This window comes from Excalfactoria chinensis, chromosome 3 (genome assembly GCF_039878825.1).
Source record: "Excalfactoria chinensis isolate bCotChi1 chromosome 3, bCotChi1.hap2, whole genome shotgun sequence".
Lineage (NCBI taxonomy): Eukaryota > Metazoa > Chordata > Aves > Galliformes > Phasianidae > Excalfactoria > Excalfactoria chinensis.
Window position 1 is genome coordinate 6,111,964 of NC_092827.1, and position 22,244 is coordinate 6,134,207.

Genomic DNA, 22,244 nt, shown 5'->3' on the forward strand with positions numbered 1-22,244 from the left:
TTTTCTAATCATTGCTCATTCAGAGCAACTTCAACATCCCTCTTGCTCTGCTAAAGTGTTAAAGAATGCAAAGCAGGATTGTTACCCTTTTATCTGCTTCAGAAGCCTCCATGGAGATTAGGAAGTGTTGCTCTGATCTCTTCCAGTTCTACGTCACCTTGCTATCTGGACACAAAAGGGCAGATTTTAAGCTGGGGTAAATCAGCTGAACCCTGGGAAGGTCAAAAGAGCATTGCAATCTGCCCCAGCCAGGAAGGAATTCTGAGAGAGCCATTCCAGAGATAGGAGTTTCCAGATACAGGTATTTTTCCCACCACACAAGTACCTACAACCATTTTCTACTCTTCTAAACAGAATTTCCTCAGCTTTCCAGATTTTGTATCTTAATTTCTTGATTTATTTTTTTTCTTCTTGCTGTATATAAAGATTTGCCTCCCTGGAAGCAAGAAAATTAACACATTCTAATCCTTGCACCACTTCCTCCAACAGGCGGAAGGAAGGCTTTATACAGAACTCCTCACCACAGCCATTAGGTAAGTGTGCTGGCTGAGCACAGAATAAAGTGAATGCTTCCAGATCTTAAGGACTCTGTTGGCTTATTTTATTTTATAGAATCATAGTCTCACTAAGGTTAGAAAAGACCTCTACAATCATTTAGTCCTACTATTCACCCATCCCCACCGTTCCCACTAACTCACGTCCCTTTGATTCACTCAAACTGAAAGCAAACTGCAGCTATGTTGAATTTGGCTGGTTTTGCTGCATTGCTGTGCCCTTGCTAAAAATAGGCACATCAAACCAGAGCTCCCTACTCAAGTTTGACCCTGTATTAATAGAAATATATATGACCCTGAGATGCTCCCACGTCAATGTGAGTAAGAGCGATCTCCTGACTCATTCAAATTGCTCCTCTCATTTTGGGGAGCGTGCAAATAACAGTGGGATCAGTGTCATGACAGGGACAGCGGGAGATACTTGTATCAACACCTTCCTTTTTGGAGATGTGGTGTGCCTGCTGCAGATAGTTACAGGAAGATAAGAAAACCCAACCGTGGCTTGCATAGAGAGCCAGCCATCCTTCCCTGGGAGTGGGGAAAGTGCCAAGGAACAAATTGGATGCTGTGAACAAAAGGAAGAAAAACCCTTCCGTCCCTCTGTTTACTTGTGCTGGCACATACTATGGAATGAGGACACCTTGGGGGAGCGCCAGCCCACCCTCAGGAAATGCCAGCCTATCTTCAAGAGAGTCATTGACCGCTGAGAAAAAGAATGAGCGGGGGCAGCAAGAGGTGGAGGGTTTAACTTGCAATGGCCCGAAGCCAAACATGCAAGCAAAGGCTGAGGAGAACTTTCTTCTGATGCCTCTGTGCCAACAATAGATGTGTGGACAGCACAAATATTTACAGACCTGGAGTGGCTGGAGACTGAAGGGGGAGAGCAGCCCGAGCCTGAAGTGCTTCTAATAATGATTATGGTGGCGGCTTTACAGCTCTGGGTGCTCCTTGCAGACGGGCTGGGATGACTCAACGGCGCTGCTGCCGGCACAAGATGTCTTTTCACACACACTGTACTGGGCAGCCCTCCCTCTCCCCAGCGGTGTATTAATAGCAACGGTTCATACTGTACGCGCTCCAGTGTAACCATCTCCTTCTGTAGCTAGCAAAGGTGAGGCTGCCTGTGGGCTAAAATGCTTTCAAAATAAACAAGACGATCTTGGAGACCTTGCGGAAGGGGTTGATTCTTGCAATCCATGCCTTGAATGCTCTCTTTCTCTCCGAGCATCTCTCTGAGGCCACCTCCGCTCCCCTCAACACTCAAACGTGTCCTAACAACAAAGAGAAATGATATATAAGGGGCTGACTTGGCCTCTTACCTTACGTACCTTTGAAATAGGCAGTAAATATAATAGATGCACGTCTCTGACTGCATCCTTTCTTTCTCTCTTCTTTGCTGTTCACCCCCCTCAGCTGTCTGGGAATAACAGTTTGTCTTAATTTGTTTGTGCAGAGTTAAGCACAACGGAGCTCTTGAATGACGCTGTGATACCAATATAATCAAATTCTCTTTTCTCTGTTCCCGGAAATGATGATGCTATCAGAAAAAAAAAGTGGGAATATCTATAGTGTGGGGGTATATCTGAGGGCAGAACTTGCCCTTCATAGCACTCGCCATGAAATCAAAGAAAGGATCTTTAAAACTGTTGCTATTTGTGATAGCAGCTACAAACAGCTGCCTCATTCCTTACTTTCTGAGCACTGATGAGCAGTTACATTCACTCAAAAGATCCATCCTGATGTCCCTGCCCTTATATGAATGTCTAAAGCCCATGAACTACCTCTGGTTGACGGCAGCAGCAGGACAGCATAAAGGACCTTGAAAAGAATGGTCACAAGCTGTAGCTTGGTGCAGGGGTTTAATTGCATTATTTTTAACCATTTCAAAAGCAACTTGGGCTCTTCTTCCTACATACACGTTTCTATACCCGTTTCTCCTAAAAAAATGAAATCAGCAGCACAACTGACAAAAACCTCCCAAATTGCAGCCTTCAGAAGGCACGGAAATACTATATTGGCCTGAGGAGATCCATAAAGCAAACACAACGCAGTGTCTTCACAGACAAAGCAACACTTGCCTCGTGCAGCTCTGAGGTTACATTGCAGAGTACCAGCGGGGTGTTCCTTGCCACTGCTCTACAGTGCAGACTAAATTCTTTGCCTTCTCTCCCCTTGGCACCTACATGCAAGAAGTTCGACTGGCACGTCCTGACCATCTGCAGAAGCTAAATCATGCCCTGAACATTCTTGTCATCAGGCTCTCCCTATGTCCAACGTAAGAGCAAATAAAAGAAACTATAATTTGCCCTGTGAGGCCAGTAGCAAACTCTATGGCTGGCTCTAGAGCCAAGTGGAGATTTGCAAACGCTCTGATAAGCAGCCTGGATTCTGCTGCACCAATGCAGGCGGTGCGGTCAGGAAGCTGCTCTCAAGCTGTGTGCATGCACGGCACCGCTACTGCCAAGCCACACGTCACCTCGCTCAGCCTCATTCTAAAGCTTTTTCATTCGTTTCCTTGCGCTCAGAGCTGTATTTCTGCTCCCCGGTCAAAAGTCTTGAAGCAAGAGCTGACCTGGCTGATCCCAGCTGGGGTCTGAGCCAACATGGATTATCACCAGTGGAGAGCTACAGAATCGTAGCTGGGGCGTATAGAGGTCATGGATGTTTCCTCAGCTGAAATGGCTCTCTTTCTCTCTCTCTCCTTCACAGCAGTGTATCTTCGACCTGACTTTCCAGCTTAGAGAGCTGTCTGTTCTCTGAGACCATGGGTATTTTCACATTGCACTCTGGGGTCATCCAAAGGCTGCCCTCTGGATCAGGCTTACTCTATATTCAGATGGCGAAGCAACCCCCGGCACAACCCGAGGGACTCTATGTCTGAATCTGTCTGGCACTTTAATATTCTACCAGGCACCTCAGTGCACCCGACCCGGCTGTCTGCAGACTGCCTGCAGGGCAAAGCTGTGATCAGGAGCGATGGCTCATGCAGCCGTCCTGCTCCCAGCCCCTCCTGAAAGGTAGAAATGGCCCCGGGTGTTGCTCAGGAGCTGCAATGTGCTTGTCTTGTCTCCTGCTCTGTAGATCCTCTGGAGCTGGAGGCTGAATGTGCCACGTCTCCTAAGCCTGTGAAACGCACGCATAGGCATAATAAAGGCCAGTCAAAATCTTTATTAGATAAACTAATAAGTACTTCAAGTTGCAAGCCAAATGGGAGCAATGTTCATTTAATGTAGCCAGATATGCTATATACTCCCCTGACTCCATGACTCATAGCATTGAATGCCCAGTAAAAGCTGAGAAACACTGCAATAGAGCAGCATGCAACCTTCTCTTCAAAACAAATGTATACAGAATGCCGCATGTATCAACTAGATTAAAAACTTGACGTCTACTAGGATAGGAGAACTCAGCACCTGGTCTCACACACACTTCCTATCATACAAAATCCCTGGTTGAGTATAGAAGTTCCTCTCGATAGCTCTGGTGGTTGGCAACCCTGCACATAGCAGGGGGGTTGAAACTGGATGGTCATTGTGGTCCTTTTCAGCCCAGGCCGTTCTATGACTCTATGAATAATAAATGATATATATGAAGATGCTCATGCCAGAAAACACAACGCTAACTACAAACAGCATCATTTTTTTTGCATGTAAGCACAGCATAACATGCAGCTATTTGAAGATACTCAGGTGTCTAAAGACACAGTGGCCACACTGCAGGAATTTCAAGTGCACCTGAGCATTTATTTTCTTTGATTTCAACTAAATTACTCTTAAGGCAGTTCAGCTCCAAGCATTTTCTTCAGCTTTCGACAGATATAAAGCATAACTACCACAGCCTCCTACACTTCATTAAGAAAGGTCAGCAACTTGAGCTGCAATAGTGTGTGGAAACCCCCACAACATTTATCACTTAAAACCCAGTTCTTAAAAAATGAGGAAATGGACAGGCAGGAACACTGCAAATCCTATCATGTCTACATACACATAATCTTATTGTCTCGAATAAAGAACACAGTGCATCACAAGAGGCAGCCGTAACCCCGAGCCAACGATATTTAAAGTACTATTCTTTTCAATGCCAGGGTATAGATGTTTAAAAAAATACTGGTAAGTGGAAACCATCAGTTAATGTGTGTATTAGTAAGACGTTTATTATTATTTATGCTTACCTTTTGAAAGAGTGTTCATAAATACTGATTCTGAGTCAGCTTTGACCTAGCAATGCCCATCGAACAGATGGAGGTCCTCCTTAGCTGAACTTGCTCACAAGGCACATCAGTTATTGTAAATCTAAATTTATTTCTGCCCTTGTCAGCCTCCTAGCTCACTATCTCACTATTCACTGACAAAAGAAATGATGAATCATGAGCACTGGGGTACAGAGAAACACAGACACTAAATAAAACGACCCTTATTATGTCAGTTGTAAGTAGCATGATGAAACCTTCCATTGGGACCTCTAGGGGTTACTGTAACACAAATAAAGGATGATTGCATTGTGTGGAAAATAATGACAAATATATACTTGAAGAATACAATTGCTGAAGTCAAAACACGACTGATGAACAGTACAATCAGGGCTTACTGGTGGGTTCGTGCTTATGATCCTGAGATTCTGTTTTGAGAGTTATCGTTGCATGACATTACAGGTAAGAGACACAAAAATGATCCACGAGATAGAACTCCTCCCCTGTAAGGACAGGCTGAGAGCTGGGGCTGTTCAGCCTGGAGAAGAGAAGGTTGCAGGGAACCCTGAGAGCAACCTTTCAGTACCTGAAAGGGGGATGTAAGAAGAAAGGGAGGAGGGTCTGTTGTAACAGGACAAGGGAGAATGGCTTCAAACTAAAAGAGGTGAGATTTAGACTGGATATAAGGAAGTTTTTTTTACCATAAGAGCAGAGAAGCACTAGCATAGGTTGTCCAGAGAGGTGCTGGATGTCCCTGCAGACAGCCAAGGTCAGTCTGGATGGGCTGTAAGCACTGATGGAGCTGTGGGTGTCCCTGCTCACTGCAGGGAGTTGAACCAGGCGGTCTCTGAAGGTCCCTTCCAACTCAAACCATTCTATGAGTCCATGTTCTTTCACAGACATGTTGCTGTACATTTAGTTTGATCTATAGCCCTATTCCCCCCCTCAAACCCCCCCTCTAAAAATATTCAAGAAAGGCATTTTTGTCTGCTTAAAATACTACAGTTGAAAAATCTGATACCAAAACTATTAACAGGATAAGGCTGTATTTTATGACTGGACTTCAAGATATTTGTGCTCACCCCAAGCTTGAACTTAGTATTTCAACGGTTCTAAACTAAGGAAAGATAGTTTGGGATTAGAGACGAGGAAGAAATTCACTTTTTGTACTGTTTATTCTGCATGTTTACGCAGGGGAAGACGTGCAGGCATTATTGGGCTTAGCATTCCCACAGACTTACATGGCCTGCACCTCTCCTACTCAACGCTGCCGGCCGCACAACCACGCACCCAATGACATCATGGCTCTGTTTCTTTCTGCTGCACCTTTCCACAGCCCTGCAGCCCCATGGCTGTTGTTATTTTTACCATACACAGATGGCCTTGAGGTACACTTACCAGCATAAGCTGTGAAAGCCGTTTGCCAACGCAGGGTTTTCTGGTAATGCGATACGGCCCGCGGCACACGGGAGCCCAGTGCTGGGCATGCAGTGACGCACAGGACAGGACTGAAGGCAGGACAATGCCTCACCAGGCTAAAATTAGCTCCCGAATACAGCAGAAGTGTTAGAATTGGTAATGCAGGGTTTTCCAGCGAGCTCAGCCAAATTTTAGAGGAAAGAAAGAAACAAAACCAACAACCCAAAACCGCAACCGCAAGCTGGTGGGGATGTCAATTAAATGAGACGTGATTGTGGCAAGGGGATTCGTGCAAAGGGCTTTAGTTACCCCGAGCAGCATGCTGGCTTGTCAGTCTTCTGAACTGCAAATATTTCTGTGCATTGCAGATGGTGACACAGAGCCTCCCCTCCAGTGGTGGCTGCAGTCTTATGCTGGGTGTTTCTAACGCTCACCAGCGCTTACCAAAGGAACGATCCGGCCACATCTATAGCACAAAGGTTTCTGCTGAGTGATCTCTGCACTGAAGGACCCTGACATTATGTACCCATCTGTTTTAATGCAATCGTTCTGGTTTTTATGCACGTGAAGAGCTATCTAATAAAAATCATATCACCCAAAGTGGAAGTAAAAACTTAATTAAGCCCTCTGGCTACATACAGAAAATGGCTTTGGGGGTATCGTAATACTATATCCTAGAATCGATTAACCATCTTGTTAATCACTTTTTAATATGCTCTGAGTTCTTTTTAGGGAAGTGACCAATTCTAAGGGTGCCTGGTGCAGGCTGGTAACCAGAATACATGAGAAGGCCAATAGCTTTAGAGCTATGTACCAGCTCATTTTTCATGATACAGAGCATCCCCTGCAGAGCGCTGACTGTCCTCTGCTGACAGTAAATTTCACCAGAGCGTTTTTCTGACCATTATAAAGCCAAGGAGAAGCTGAAAAAGCAGATAACATTTATCAGCTCCATTTTGTGGTTTACCTGCATCATTATACAGAAAAGCACATCAATTCCCTGGGGAAGCAAAAAATGAAACGCAATAAAGGAAAAATAATTGACTTGATTAAGCCTAGAGAAGCAAATGAGCTCAAGCTCCAATGTTAGTATTATTGGGGAAGTCAGACTAATTGTCAGCCCATCCCTAAAAGCCATATATCCAGGAACAGTCTGAAACTTTCAGGAATGACCTACATAAGGGAAAGAGCATTAAAAGAGCATGCAACCAATGCTTCCAAAGTACACGACAAAGCGATCAGTTAATGCACTTATATACTAGAAACGCTCCTTGCAATCTCTTCATCTGGTTTCCTACTTTAGTGTAGGCTGTAGGATTTTCACTAAATACCTTCTTGAACTAGTGCTGATTTAAGTATGTTTTGGGGTGATGAACTGGCCACAGTTATTGACCGATGCTCAATTATAAATCATTATTTCCAGTTCAAACAAATGCCTTATTTTAAGGTGAACTTGTAAGATATCACTTTCCAGCCATGACATTTTAAGATGCCCTGGTGAACTAACAGAACAACTTAGTCATCCTATGAGTTCTTTGTTCCCCGTGTTCCCCAAAACACCTCTTCACCTCTTCTGAACAAACCAGTTTCCCAACCCCTCCACCATTCTCATGTCTCTTTCCTGAATTGTGGATTACAAAACTGAGCTGCCTCTTTTCAAAACAGCCATAGGAGTGCGATGCCCTGAACCTCCTCCCTGTTCCTCATGTTTATGTATGCTCATGGACTGTAGTCAGCTTTTTGGCATAAAAGCTGCTCTGGGATTTGCATTCAGTTGATAATCAGCCACCACTCTCCAGGATATTGTCAGTGTTGTTGCTTCTCTGACAAAATCCTCTTATCTATATGTGCAGACTACCTTCTTTATAAGGTCCTATGTGTAAGAGCAAAAGGTTTCACAGAAATAGAAATAACTATATTATTTGCTTGGGACCATTTTAGGTAGTGATCCCTATTATTGTGTGTCAATGTGAATGAGATCCCTTATTTAGGAAGTATTTATTTCTTCTTATCACCTGTAGTCTTTTTTACATCTTTTTCTACTATTACAGTGTCACTTACAGTCCATTTTAATACCCAACAGAAAGCCTCCAACTCTAAAAGCCAATGTTACATCCACTGGCATATTTATTTTCTATCTTTTCAGTGTCTTACTCAAAGCATTGCAAGTCCCATGCAGAGCATGATGGAAAACTTTATATCTCTGTAGATATTGTCTTGTTGTTCGTATACCTGTTCCTGGAAAGCCAGCTTGACAACAACAGCTATCCATACACCCCAAAACTGCTCTAAGATGTCTTACTCCCTCTTTGGCAAGCAGCAGTAGAAGACCATGTATGAATTGTTCCTTCTCATGGTAGGAAGGCAACAAGCCTCTTCCTTGTATTTGTGGTCAGTCATGGAGTCCATTCCTACTCAGCTCAAATGTTTCTCAAGCAAACCTGCTGACAACTGACTCCACCAGCAGCTCCTTGGCTGTAAGAGCAGCATTTCAGGGTAAGGTGGGGGTCTTTAAATCATTCACCCTGGTAGGACTTGTCACGTCCATTCTGCTGCTGTTCTTTGATAGGGGACAAGTGGCGGATCCTCCTCAACGACAGGTTTATGCAAGTCATGTTCAGAAGCATCCTCAGCTTGTGACATTGATTTATTTTCTGATAAGAAGCTAATTATAAAGCTTTAAATTTGCAGTCGCTCAGTAGAAGGGCAGCACCATGTCCTCCAAAAACAGCAATGTATGCAGTATTAATAAACACATTAGTAACAATAATTCTGTCGCAGATGTCATGTCAGATCCTTAGCCCAGCTCACACTGCAACCACCAATGTGTCTGTGTGCACAAAGAACAGTGCAAAGGCACAAGAAATGGCTCTGGTCAGCCCTGTTTTAGCCTCACACTGATTAAATACCTTTATCCCAGCACCCCTGGAACCTATTGGGAACCCACTGCGCTACACTGCAAGCAGCATCTGCAAATGCAGGGTGCACTCATGGGGTTCCTTGCTTGCTTTTTTGAGGTAGAAGCATAACATGCTCTCATTGATATCCCCAACTCCACTGACAACAGAATAGGCTGTCCTCTCTGACTTGACATTTACCCTGATACTATCTAAAATTAGGTCTCTGATTCTGTTGGAAGGGCTAAATGAGAAAAGAAACAGCATACTGCACACTGTCAGACTCTCTCCTACTTTGTTTCCTTGTGAATTCAGGCATTTGCTCCAAAGCCACAACAGCTTCATGTAAGCAGGAGTGTCATCAGTTGAGGAATGTAGAGGGCAGAAAGCCTGCAGTTTGCAATTGCCGGCCTGGTGATTCTTCTTCTAAGCTTTGCTCTTACTCAATGACCTCATTCTTTTTTTGCCCCAAGCCTTGCAAAGTTTACATAGTTTTTAATTTACTAACACAAAGCCTTGAGGAGCTTACATAGTTTTCAATTTACTAACACAAAATACACGTGAAATTGATTGCCCTGCATTCAGTCTCTTCTTCTTGTGTCAAGTTCCTGTTTCTATGATTCCTGATTCTGGTGATGTTATAAACAAGGAAACACAGCCAGGTGATGTACCCGAGATCAGGGACAGAAGATGAACATCACACATTCCCAGAGCGCTGCTTAAGACACTCATGCTTTCCAGTCCCTTTTTCCTCCCACTTTACTTTGATTCTGGCTGTTTACAAACAAATAAGCTACAAAATTGAGATGCAGATAAGAAGTTCTTGCAAATGGAGGCCTGTTTTAAGTTTTAAGAGCCAAGGTTTGGTCTGCATTAAGGAACCCAGTCTGGAATTCAGGTTCAGATTAACACTTTGGATGGGTTAAAACATTTCATAGCACACACCTCTCCCTCTGAAGTGGCAATGAGAAAACACGCGTCAGTCTGACTGCATGACCACAGAATGGCTTGGGTTGGAAGGGACCTCAAGGATCATGAAGTCCCAGTGCCCCTGCCACAGACAGTGTTGCCAATCACTAGATCAAGCTCTAGACCAGATTGCCCAGGGCCCCATCCAACCTAGCCTTAAACACCTCTAGGGATGGGGCATCCACAGCCTTTCTGAGCAACCTGTTCCAGCACCTCAGCAAAGAACTTCCCTGACATCTAATGTAGATCTCCCTTCCTTTAGTTTACAACCATTTCCCTCTGTCCTCTCACTATCTACCCGTGTAAAAAGTTCATTTCCCTCATGTTAATAAACTCCCTTTAAGTACTGCAAGGCCAAAATGTGGTCCCTTCCAGGTCCCTTTAAGGTCCCTTCCAACTCAAATCCTTCTGTGACTCTCCAGCTCTATGAATATTAAGTTAAAAATTCCAAAGATATGTGAAGTAATTCAATGAACTGTGAAAGTGAAATGACATCTAAGTGTGCACTAAGCTAGAAAATTTTTCCAAGAGTCTATTATAACCTCTATGTGCTGAAGAAAAACAAGGGCTCCTGTGCATAATGAGAACCCAGGCCAGCAGGAGGGTGCAGTGGAAGGGCACACTGGGGATATTCATTCATTCATTCACTCACTAACTCACTCACTTACTCATTTATTCTTTGTGCTTTCAGACACCATTCAGTTTCTCTCAGCTCCTTGACCTGACATCAAATCCAAAGAACGCTTCACATCAGCCTGGCTTTTATCAGCCAACACCCTCTCAGTCTGTGTTGTACATCAGTTTCTCAAAGGAAAACAAGAGCTAAGATAACCATTGCCGTGGTTTCCCCACCTTTTTCAACTCAGCTACTTGTCCACAAAATGTACAGAGGTGTCCGAAAACTAAAATAAACGTGGGAAGCACTGAAGACTGATAGTTATTCTTATCTTACTGCCCTCTATTAACACAGTGGGATAACCACGTGCATTACTCCCTAATACAACTGTCATCATTTAAATGCTTTGTGCTCTAGACGTGGGCCAGTCCGACAGGGATGGACTGAATAACAGGAAGGTTACAGGTCTTAAGACTCCATTACTGTACAGAGGAATTTTGCAGTCAGTCACTGTTTCTGCCCATATTCCTGCAGGGAAGAATCCCAACTCAACATTTCACTGTATATTCATTTAATTGTTTATTTCCTGCACTGCAAAATCATTTCTCAGTTCTCTGTTCACTCCGGCATCTGTATTTCCAGCTCTCTCTCAGGTCCCAACTTCTCTGCTTGATGTTGTTTTCCCAAACAATTTATATAAACTATTGCATCTGAAGAAGAGTTTTGAATGTGCCATGATAGCTCGTCATGGAATCACAGAATGGCCTGGGTTGAAAAGGACCACAATGATCATCCAGGTTCAACCCCCTGCTACGTGCAGGGTCACCAACCAGCAGCCCAGGCTGCCCAGAGCCACATCCAGCCTGGCCTTGAATGCCTGCAGGGATGGGGCATCCACAGCCTCCTTGGGCAACCTGTTCCAGTGCGTCACCACCCTCTGGGTGAAAATCTTCCTCCTTTGATCCAACCTAAACCTCCCCTGCCTCAGTTTAAAACCATTCCCCCTTGTCCTATCACTGTCCACCCTCACAAACAGCCGTTCCCCCTCCTGTTTATACACTCCCTTCAAGTACTGGAAGGCTGCAATGAGGTCTCCCTGGAGCCTTCTCTTCTCCAAGCTAAGCAATCCCAGTTCCCTCAACCTTTCCTTATGAAAGCCCTTCGAAATGGCTCTGCAGTTTTATCCAATCAACATATGGCAAGCTTTAGTTTCTTTCCTGAGTTAGAGTTAGCATTACATCCCCTATTATTCTTCACAGCAAGGAGGGGTTGAGCTCTTAATCTGTTTACAATGCTTGTATAACCAATGAAATCAGGACTGGTCGGAGAAAGACAGAGAACCTAATAAAAGACCACAGTACTGTGTGATCTTCTGACATTTATCTGAGCGCATACAGTTTGTTCTCAAAAGCACTTTTTGGATCTGGAGAAAAACAGTTCTTCCAGAGTTGATACAGCCTAGTGGAAAACATAATAGATAAGCACTTGAAACAAATTTCTGTCCCCAGTTTTATCAAAGACTTGCTGCGTTCTCCAGATAAATCATTTCCCTCCTGAATTTTCCTGTCTTTTACAGTGAGGTAAACAATGCTTTTCCGTTCCCAAAGTGATTTATGAGTGAAGGGTATAGAATTTTGATCAGATTCAACTTTAACAATTATCCACAGGGGTTCAATAATGGCTGTTCTTCATTATGGTATCAAGCATGAATTTGCATTTGACTCGCAGGTGTCTGACACTCCTACGTTCCCAGCCAGGAATCAGAATAAATGTTGAAAAGGAGGTGAGCTGTATAAAAGGTCTCACGTGGAATAAGTCTTAACAGCAAAAGTGAGTGTGATTTTTTAATGAGGCATTTCCAATCCGATTCACTGCCCTTTCGACATCTCTTCTTGCAGCTACAGACTCAGAAGTGCTCAGGGTTCGGATACAAGGTCGTGACTTCTGAGTTGGAGCCAGGAAAAGGCAGGACACTGCAGAAGGGGCTCAGCCCCAGCCACATGATAGCTCTCAGCTGTGCTGTGCAGAAGCGCTGCTGAGTGACCTAAGGAACAGAGCAGGAGCTGTGAAGCTTCCCCTGCTATTTATTTGGCTGAAGACAAGGTGCAAATGACAGCAGAAGAAAATGGAAAGCAGAGCATAAGCAGAAAGCTACCGGATGGGTTTGGTTGGACACTCAGAAATTCCCCTGGTGAGGTGGGACAGATGCAGTCAGTGCTGTGACAGAGTTGTTGCCAGCTGGCCACCATTGGGCACGGAGGGGATGGGAGAGCAAGTCAAAGGGCAGCGTGACAGAAGCATCTCCTGTCCTGGCCAGTGGAGACACACTGCCAGATGGGGACCTCAAGCTGAAGCCAAAGTCAGGTTGTCAAGCCTGCTCTTCTCCATCAATGACATACATCCTATAGGAAGACTTCTCTCCTGGGGGTTAAAGTCACTGTGATCACTGTTCTACTCTCTTCCATGAAAAGGAGAACAGTTTCATACTGAAAAAAACACTGCATGCGATTCTGCTTTTACTCAGTAATTAAAGCATGTTTGGATAGCAGTTCCCATACCTGCAAACACCATGGCCTGATGCTCCTCATGTGGTACAGGACTGTAGTAACCTGACCATCGTGCCGCGTAACTTTCAGGCATGAAAGATCAGGATGGGGTACAGTAGGGTCAGACTGAATAAGTCCTTAATAAGAAGAATGTTCTTATCCTGCAGTGAAAACAGGGAGAACCCACCGAGACATCTTGAGTTGTGATCTGAATGAAAGCCTGAGCTGTAAAATTCAGCTCCACGTCTTTAAATCCTGCCACATACTTCTGTTAATATCCAACACTTCAGCTCAAACCAATATAGACTTGGCAGTTAGCCTGTGAATTTCAGTCTCAGATCCTCAACCTTCAAAATAAAACTTGTGGGAAAAGCTTTTTCAACCAAAATTACAGCTTTTGCAACAACAAAAAAATCTCTCCAATTCTCTAAGCTGAAAATTATGCATCCCAGTCTGGAAATGGCGATACATCGTGGTGATGCCTCAGGAACTTCTCAGGAACTGTGTGACTCATCTCCTCTTTTCTTTCACGTGTCCCAGATATCGCTAAATTCCATCTCCCAAAGTAACCAATCTTCCCCTTCTACTGGAAATCCTGCTTGTAGAATAAGGAGAAACTTATTCATGGAGAAGAATGAAAATCTAAATTACTGTAACTACTATGTAGTACTACAGCCTATTTTCTGAATGACCATCCTTTGTTATTGTTCTGTGTGTGTGTTTTCTGAAGTTATAAAGAAAGCTGGAGGGTGGTGACGCACTGGAACAGGTTGCCCAAGGAGGCTGTGGATGCCCCATCCCTGCAGGCATTCAAGGCCAGGCTGGATGTGGCTCTGGGCAGCCTGGGCTGCTGGTTGGTGTCCCTGCACGTAGCAGGGGGTTGAAAGTGGATGATCAGTGTGGTCCTTTTCAACCCAGGCTGTTCTATGATTCTGTGACTAATGTAGCAGAAATAGCATTATCACTTCGGTCATTTAAAAGCAGACAACCAATGTGTTAGAGAGTGTACTGCATACAGCAAACGTAGGATTGGAATCACACGTTAGGTTAGTCTCTCTCCAAGAAGAATTCTCCCTTCTCAAAACAAAATTCTTCTATTAGAAGAACTCTTCGTGTGGAAGTGGTCAGTCTTGGTAGCCACATCATTAAAGGAGAAGTGATTTAGAGCAGCAAGACGCTGTCGAGAACCAAAAACTACACAGGAATAACAGAAAAGGTCTGGGAGAGGAAACCAGACTTGGAATATCACACACAGAAACAGAGGGAAAGTTACAAGTCAGTGCTGCAACACTGAGTTTTAGGAGCCCTGGGATGCTGGATGGCAGCTGGAGGACTCTGCTGACTGCTTGGACCTGCTGCTGCCCCAGTGATGAGGACCCACCACGGCCATGTCATCTGCACTGGAGGGAGTACAAACTTCTGCAGCCAGCAGGCTCATGAAAGAAATTAAATAAGATTTACAGTGCCCTGCAGTAAAGGAAGCTCGAGAATATATCTCCATTGTGAGACATCACTTTCAATACTGAGCCCACTCGGCAGGGCCCTGGCATTGGTTCAGCGAGGCTCAGCAGAACTCATTGCCAGCACCCAGTCACTGCTTCCTGCAGCAGCGTGGGGCTCCTCCGTGGCCTCCTGATCCATCACACCCCACGAGCTCCTGGGCAGTGATCCTCCCTCAGACTGCAGCCTGCAGAGCTCAGATCATCACCAACCTGCAGATGGCCTTGGCCATGCAGTAGCCGGGTGGGTGCCAGTTGAAGTGTGGGTGCTGTCTGCGCCCCGCAGAGCAATGACACTGCATCTTGTCTAATTTAAATTACCACCCCTGCCACAAGCCCTGCCTGGCTGAGCTGTCTGGCTTAGGAACCTGATTAAGCTCTTTATCTAATTGAGACAGAGAGAGGCACGTCCAAAGGCTAAATATTTAGGTAGCATAAGGTAACTAAGCTCTCAATTTAGACTTCTTAATTAGGTAAATACGGTGATGTCAGGTCTATTTTGTCAATAAAGGGAGACAAGCCTATCCATGTTGTTGCCAGCTGATAGAGTTTCTCATTTAATTACGCTGTAACCATTTGTCCATTTACAGGAACCAACTATTTAGTCCACTATCCAACAACTGTTCGAGGAATTCTTTGATTTCTAATAAATGGTGCAAAATAATTTAAATCTCAGCCTTGTGAGGATCTGGGATTCTAATTATCGAGGGCTGACGCAAACTTTTTCAGGTCCTGGTCATTGCATATATGCACAAGCGGTAAGAAAAGTGGCATTATTTTCACATGAAGAGGATGGGGCAAAAATACTTTGTTTGAAAATAGCCATTATTATTTCTTTTTTTTTAAGACAGAAGCGTTTGGAATCGTTGTGAGCTTCTAAGAACTCGATGCTCTGTGGCTACTAGTTTTGTTAAACTATGCAATCTGATTTGCCAGCAGTTTCATTTCTATGTGCAGTAGGAATAGAGAAAGATACTGCAGGGTGTCCGTGAAAAGAAATCCTATAGAAGCTCTAGAGTTTGGTGTGTGCTCCAACACAGAAGCCAGCAGTCAAAGCTATTCAGCTTCTCTCATACTGATAGAAGAGTGTCTGTCAGCAAGGAAAGCACCTGTGCATGGTTTCATAAAGAAGTCTCTCTATAATCCATACCCTGCAAGAAACTCATCCTGTCTTCTTGGGATCAAATGCACCCTCAGCAGTTTGCTGATGACACCACGCTGAGTGGTGCAGTTGACGCAACAGAAGGAAGGGGTACTATCCAGAGGGACCTGGACAGGCTCAAGAAGTGAGCCCACGTGAACCCTATGAGGTTTAACAAGATCAAGTGCAAGGAGTTGAACTGTAGTCAAGGCAATCCCATACACTGAATACAGACTGGGAGAAGAACCCCTTGAGAGCAGTCCTGTGGAGATGGATTTGGGGGTCCTGTGGATGAAATGCCGGACATGAGCCAGCAGTGTGAGCTTGCAGCCTGGAAGGCCAACTGTGTTCTGGGCTGCAACAGCAGAGGGGCAAGGGGGGATTGTCCCCTTCTACTCTGTCCTTGTGAGATCCTATCTGGAGTACTGTGTCCAGGTCTGAGCCCCCCACACAACAAGGATGCAAAGCTGTTGGAGTGGGTCCAGAGGAGGGCCATGAAGATGAATAAAGGGCTGGGACACTTGAGTTATCAAGAAAGGTTGAGGGAGTTGGGCTTGTTTAGCTTGGAGAAGAGATGGCTCCAGGGAGAACTCATTGCAGCCTTCCAGTACTTGAAAGGAACTTGTAAACAAGAGGGGGACTGACTTTTCTTATGGTCTGATAGTGATAGGTCAATGGGGAATGGCTTCAAGCCAAAAAAGGGGAGATTTAGGTCAGATGTTAGGAAAAAATTCTTACTCAGAAGGCAGTGATGCCCTAGCATTGCTGCCCAGAGAAGCTGTGGATGCCCCATCCTTGGAGGTGCTTAGAGCCAGGCTGGATGGGCCCTGAGCATCCTGAGCTGGTGGAGAGCAACCAGCCTAGGGCAGGAATGTTGGAACTCAATGATCTTTAAGGTCCCTTCCAACCCACGCCATTCTATGATTCTATGAAAACATAGCAGTGCTGTTGAGGTTGCCTGCAAGAAAGCAGTGGATAATTTCAAGCTGTTTATGAATCCATATTAAATAGCATCCAATAGTACAAGGAATTTCATTGAAGCCAATGGGCACAATGTGTGTTCAAGGAGGAACCAGGAAGCACGAGGCTAGTTATGCCAAACCTTTTCCATCACACAACAATCTGATGTGCTCAATTTAAACCCACTAATTTAACTGCCGAAGCAACCACATTTCTTCACACAAATGGTGGAACCCTTTTTTTTTCCTCCCCTCCCCATCAAACCATTTTTTCACATCAATATTCTCTTCTCATAGACAGCCTCACAGCACTTGTAAGCATTAATTTCAAGACCATTCTGGGAGGCAGGGCCCTTTTCCTGTCAGGCTGCAAAACTGAAGGTGCAAGTTATGTGTCTGGAAGCAGTCACTCAGCTGGCAGCAAAATGCTTCAGAGAAATTTGCCCTCTTCAGTTTTCCAATCGCTATCAGCCTGAACATGCCACTGAAGCATTTCCAAAGGTAACCGATCCGCAACAAATAAGCAAAGATGAACATTTCACTCCTTTTATCAAGAGCTTTAAGACTTGCAAATCGCGTCTGCGGGACATCAAAAGAACACTGAAGAGTCAAACCTACTTCTTGCAGTTATGATTTACTGAGGGGAAAAAAGCCCATGTTTTTAAGTGCTCAGCTGCCACAAAGATCTTTCCAGACGTAAAAGGCTTTCATCTTTTAAACCAGGGCAATTTGGAGAGATTGCTTCAAGTCAAAAACTTGCAGGCATTGGCAGGCCCCAAAGGATGGACGGACGTCTCACTCTCCTGGAAGAATGCATCTGGTGAACGTGCTCGATGAAACAATTACATTCTTTCTAGGTAAGCGAGATTTAGCTGGCTCTAATTCAAGACTCAATTATAATGTCTGTTAAAAAACGAGTTCTTCTTAACGATGGCTCCAATTGCGTTGTTCGCTCTTCTCTTCCCAAACCACCAAGACAGTTTTCTGGAGACAAATAATTCGGATTGAATTCCTTCTGTCGTTCCCTCGCAGATCTCTTTGGCTCTCACAGAAGTCGTGCAGATTTTTCAGAACATGAGAGCAGGGCACAGAATGAAATCAGGCACAGCCCCGTGCCCACCTCACACAAAGCACTCCCACACTGAGCTGGTGTACACCAGCCATGTGGAATCCAAGGTTCATAGATAAGAACACGACACTCTGCAGTGTTATCCTGGATTTACATCAGTCTCTTTGAGAGCATTTTGGCAAATGTCTGGCTATTACTGAATACGCTTTACGCTGGGTTGATTTCAATCCAAGAAAATATAGGCAGATCTCTTTTCTTTTTGGCAAGTGTTTTTGCAGAGGAATTGCATTATGTTTGTATCGAGTTCAATGGAGACGCATTTTACATCACAGTAAATCAGGCATGTTCTATAAATCTATGCAGTCTGCTTTTGTTATTAAAGAAAAAAGTATTAAAAAGGCTTTCAGCTACACAGATGCAAGCATAACTCTCACAGCATCGCAGCACTGGTGAAGCTGAAGAAACAAAAATAAATAACACAAAGCAATTTGGTAATATGTGGAAAAAAGAAGATGATCTGAGTCTGTCCCCAGATGGTTAGGAAAAGAACAAGTCATCTTTTGTTCTGCTTCCTAAGACAGAATCCATCTGTACAGCATATCTGAAATATACAGAGTAGCATTCTAACACTCCAATAGAGAGCAACATAAAATCAATTACTTGATATTGAGTGTAATTTTGTGGTCATTGCCTGGAACTAAGAAGTCCAGGGAAAATCTTCTTTTATAGAAGTTTGGTTTAAGAAATTAATTAATGACTTAATGTGCCTTGATGGTCTTACTCCAAGAGATCTGTTGCAGCTACAAATGCTGAACGTCCAGTTTCTTTAAGAGGGTAATTGTATTACCACAGATGTACATGTGGGCAAGGAGGACAATGACAAGGTTACAAACCTACCTTTACCACAAACTACCAGAGAATGTCTGCTCAGGAAGGAGAATGGCCATTTATGAGGGTGGATAGTGATAGCACAAAGGAGGATGGTTTAAAACTGAGACAGGGGAGGTTTAGGTTGGATATCAGGAGGAAGTTTTTCACCCAGAGGGTGGTGACGCACTGGAACATGTTGCCCAAGGAGGCTGTGGATGCCCCATTCCTGCAGGCATTCAAGGCCAGGCTGGATGTGGCTCTGGGCAGCCTGGGCTGCTGGTTGGTGACCCTGCACATAGCAGGGGGTTGAAAGTGGATGATCATTGTGGTCCTTTTCAACCCAGGCCATTCTATGAGTCTGTGATTCTATGAATAATGAGAGAAAAGCTGCAGGTGTGCAGCTGTGAACACAAATCTTATTTGAGGGCAAACCACCAAGAGCAGGAGGGCCAGAAATCACCTTCCCAGGATGAAGGTTTGACCACACAGTCAAAGCACTCACAAGCTCAGCAAAGATTCTGTCATCTTCAGGGCCACGTGCTGCATCATCTTCACCCATCTTTGAAAACTCAGCACTGCTGATCCCTGCTCCCAGAGTCAACACATTAAAAAATCACAGGGAAGGAAACTACAGCAAATGGCTCAGCTCCGCTGATCCACTCCAGGACTAATGATAATGTAATTTGTTTACTGGCATTGCTATCACTGCTGCAACAGAACCCGAAGACCCAATCAAGATTAGGAAGCCATTACATTAGGCACGAGGAAGGAGGCAGCCCATACCCCACATTGCTTGCAATCTATCTCCACAAGGCAGACAAAGTATGACAATCATTTTGCAGACAGAAAACAGAAGGAGAGAGCAGACTGCCAAAAGCTTTCAGAAGCTTGCTCAAGGAAATCTATGACAAAAGCATGACATAAACCATGGCTGCTGGAAATGCATTTCGGTGCCAACTCACTGCCATATCCACTAATCTCATTACTCATTATCAGGTTGCTTTTGAGACACAACATAGATGCTGGATGATCAGAAAAAGTGGTTGTGTTCGTTATATTTCTTAACAAACATATGGGGATCTGATTATATTCTTGTCACCAAAAAAGATCAGGACCCTGTTTCATATTCTCTACCCGTCTTCCTATCTAATCACCTATGTGTGTACTTAACTAAGGCTGTGCCAAGCTGAAAAATTAGCAGGTTATTTACAGTACCACGCTAGGCTCTAAGGCGCCTTATGGAAGGGCAATTAGGTACTCCTGAAGGGTAATCCAAAAATCCTGCTCTAATTGAACACAGCCAGGAGTTACTCCTAAGGGGGGAAGAAAAAAAAATATTTGCTTAAACTGGATGTTCCTTCTAATCTGTTCCCTAATGAAGTTGCACCTTACCTCCCGCTGCCACTGGAACTTAAGTCTTGTTCATTGAGGCACCGCAATGAAATTGATTTGCCAGTCAGACCACAATGCCTGCTCCTGGGGTTATGCATCTAATTGCAGAAGGAGAGAAAGTGGCAAAGCTGCCACATGAACAGCCTGATAGCTGAAGCACTGGCAGAAGAAGTGTAAAACTCACAGTTCTCCCTCATCTGGAGGAGATTCCAGCTCTCACTTCCCACTTCTCGGGGTTGTCAGACTAGAAACTCCCCTGGTGAATCTCTACCCTGAAGGTGAACAAATCAAGCAATGCAGAAGGTGACCAGCCAGGACTCTGAAGCTCTGCCAGATATGGAGGATAGCAGACTGTGGTCCTCTCTGGACACTTGCTGCATTGCACTGGGATGCTCAGCCTCTCACCTGCTGCAGATGCGCTGTCAGGACAACTCATGCAGAGACAGCTTGCTCCCAGAACCGCCTTCTCCCAGATGTGTTTCAGAATCAATCCGCAGACCTTTCACTCTTGCAGCAGTAGTCTGCTCCTGCCCGTACTCTCTCTTCCATCACTCCTCATCCCATAGGGAATGGGCACCTGCGGGACTCGAAGGAAGGCAAGAGAGCCCACAGCCCATTCCTTTGTTTGAATCTCACAGAATCATACAACGGTTTGGGTTGGAAGGGACCTTTAAGTTCATGTAGTTCCAACCCCCTGCTGTAGGCAGGGACACCTCCCTCTAAACCAGGTTGCTCACAGCCCCATCCAGCCTGGCCTGGAATGCTTCCAAGGAGGGGTCACTTCTCCTATGAAATTTATAACTTAAGCCCCTTCTTGGTTTCCTTCTCCTTGCAAGAAGCTCTAAAAGCATGAACAGTTAGCAAACAGACCATGCTTTGTTCTGCTCAAAATAAAATAACTTCTCAGGGAAGCAAGGAACTAACAGCATGCCAAGGAGCTGCATCACTGTAATATGTGCACAGGTACGGGAGCGGTGATGGGCAATGCAATAAGATATGGGGCCAACCAAGGTGTCAAGATGATGCACCACTGCGTGGGAAAATCAAGGGCTTAAAGAAGTACAAAACGAATCCTATAGACTGCAATACAACTCTTCCAGCACTCTCACAAATGCCTGAACCAATTTGTCACCCTCTTGCTGCTGTATGTTCTGGATATCTCCCCAGATATCTCTGCAACTTAGCCACCTGCCTGGCAAAACTGGGCTGCTATGAGTGTGCTGAGGATAAACATGAAGAACCATGAGGCATAATGAGATCACACAAATAAGGCGGATCATTTCAAGATGAATCCCAGACATATCTGGACATCAGTACAAAGTCATATCGCATTCAGATAAAACTGAGTTAAAATTTGACATTTATATTTCATATTTTCCCCACATGGAATCAGAGAATTATTAAGGTTGGAAAAGACCTCAATGATCCCCAAGTCCAACCCCAGCCCACCCCACCTTGCCCACTGCCCACGTCCCTCAGTGCCACATCCCCACGGTTCTGGAACAGCTCCATGGATGGTGACCCCAACACCTCCCTGGGCAGTGGCGCCACTGCATCACTGCTATTTATGAGAAGAAATGTTTCCTAACATCCAACATGAACCTCCCCTGGCACACAACTTGAGGCCATCACCTCTCATCCTATCTCTAGTTACGTCCAAGAAGAAGCCTAACATTTTGCAGTACATTGGAAAGAAACACCTTATCCATGAATCACGTGTTCCCTTCATCTGGCGTTGTTCTAATCTGGGAGTTAGAGAGCACAGCACCAATAGCAACATGCATGGAGGAAGCGCAGTTTAGGCCGGGGATTGATTTAATGAGTTTTCATAAAGTCTGTATCAAAAGCCAGGTTACGAAAGCCTCAACTAAGTCATCTATCTAATGCCAAGAACAGCATGCAGCACCTTGTTCTCTTTCCACACTCATTGTTTGCACTCCCTCTGAAGTGGCTGCCACAGACCACTGCCACCACCTCTACGCACTGCCACCTCTGCAGTGTTTGCCTCTTTCACCTCTGACATTCACGTGTCTAAATCCAACTGGAGGTGGGAGGTGACAGTTTTCTTGCAGGAAAACTTCTGAATTTGGGGCTGGAACAGAAACGTATCTTTCAGCACCTTCA

The 22,244-nt window shown here is 44.7% G+C and overlaps 1 protein-coding gene across 1 annotated transcript in view; it reads right to left on the bottom strand.

Moving 5' to 3' along the window:
• FKBP1B (FKBP prolyl isomerase 1B) overlaps positions 1 to 22,244 on the bottom strand; it is a 41,296-nt gene that overhangs the window by 16,118 nt on the left and 2,934 nt on the right. The window lies entirely within an intron of this gene.